Consider the following 1,821-nt stretch of genomic DNA (forward strand, 5'->3'; position numbering starts at 1 on the left):
ATCTATATTTGTATTGTTACGATACTTAACCACCCATACATTATATTGCAAAAATCTCATATACCATACAGTGAACTGTACAAAACAATATATTGTACTGTAATTGTATTGTCATTGTATTTCCAATATATTGAATGGTATTGTTACAATACGTTATATTGTTTTTGTATTGTATTTTTTATCCGGGAATGTTTGCTCTCCTTCCGAAACCATCGAAATGTTGAATGTGCTTCAACTTTTTGGCACATTATTAGCTGATTTAACAATATCAAAAATTGATAATCAAACCATAGCAAACAATTAAACAAAACAATGGTCTTTATTTTCACAGTTCTTACAACTGACAGTGGGCGATATTCACTTATCGCCCGGGACATCCTGGCTACGAAGAACACTGTGTATCGATATATGGTTGTCATGGGCCTGCAAAATTTCGAACTACCCTTTATTTTGACAGCTTCATATATCAGAAAAAAGTGGGTACTTTTTACACCTTAAAGGGTAATGAGCCTCTGTACGTGCCATAAATTCTTTTGTTCTCATGACTTTTACTGTGCGCCGTGTGTTGGTGCTGTCTCGCTCTCTCTTACGGGCAACTTGAAAACAGGGCGCACAGTAAAAGTCAAACGTTTTATAGCATGCATACACTGTAAACTTGGCTCTACCCTTTAAGGCGTAAAAAGCACCCATTTTTTCCTCATGTATGAAACTGTCAAAAAATGGGGTAGTTTTTTGTTTAGGATAATGGGTATTTTGTATTCTTTTATTAGTTCAAACGCTTTACTCTTTAATGGGTGAAGAATGTCTTTAGGATTTCTGATGAACACTCTTAGCGTCCATTATCTTTTGTTCATCACCCAAGTCGTATTCGGATCGCTTATTGTGGACAGTTGTGGACAAATGGACAAGTTTTTACATTTTCGGGTAAGTTTAAAATCGAAAAACTTCATTAATTTCGTCGTTAGCTAAAGAAATGCCGTGATCTTTGCAGGTTTGTTGAAAAACGCAGTTGCGGACTGGAGCCATGGCAGATTTCTACGGCCAAAAGCGGACGCATAGAAAACTGTATTCCGGTCAATGCGAGGACTAATGTCTGGAATTAGTATAAACTGCAGATTTTTCAGCCTTGGAGAAAATTTATAGTTAATAAGATGATGAAACATTGTAGCATTGTAGGTTAAGTGCATTACGTTATTATTTTAAATTTTATATAAGCTATAATAAAGTGTTTTATTGCTCATTGATTTTTATTGCTCTTGCTCCATTTATTTATTTTCATTTGATTCATATTAAAACGTTTAATCTAGATAATGAATAAAAGGGTATATTTTACCCACTTTTTAACTGAATTAATTCCGAATAGTGGGTAAAATTCACTCGTTGGTTTGACGTACAAGCGGTTTACTCTTTAACGAGTAAAGGCCCTTTACTCTTTTTATGAGTTAAACTAGTTTCTCTCAAAGAGGGTACTTTTTTACCCTTTAAAGGGTACTTTAGTCTTACAGTGTAGGCTCATGCCAGGTTTACAGTGCACGCTAACTTTGAAGTACCCATTAATGGGTACTTTCGTACCCATTTCAATGAAAAGTGGTTTAACTCATTTAATGGGTATTGGCCACTTACTTATTAAAGGGTATTTGCCTCGAACTTCATAAAATGGGTATTATTTACCCCTCATTGATTTTACAAAAATGGGTAAAAAATACCCCCCTCTTGCCGACACATACGGAAAACAAGGATTCTAAAGAAATTTTTTAAACATATCCGACGACACAACATATAAGAGTCTAATGAAAATAATTTTATTAGATTATTACTTTT

At 34.3% G+C, this 1,821-nt stretch overlaps 1 long non-coding RNA gene across 1 annotated transcript; it reads left to right on the forward strand.

The window, feature by feature from the left end:
* The first annotated feature begins 861 nt into the window (after positions 1-861).
* Positions 862-1,244, forward strand: LOC110674527. Its single transcript, XR_002498953.1, has 2 exons — positions 862-924; positions 992-1,244. It is a non-coding gene; the product is annotated as an uncharacterized LOC110674527 (long non-coding RNA).
* Positions 1,245-1,821: the final 577 nt, after the last annotated feature.

This window comes from Aedes aegypti, chromosome 1, assembly GCF_002204515.2.
Source record: "Aedes aegypti strain LVP_AGWG chromosome 1, AaegL5.0 Primary Assembly, whole genome shotgun sequence".
Classification (NCBI taxonomy): Eukaryota; Metazoa; Arthropoda; class Insecta; order Diptera; family Culicidae; genus Aedes; species Aedes aegypti.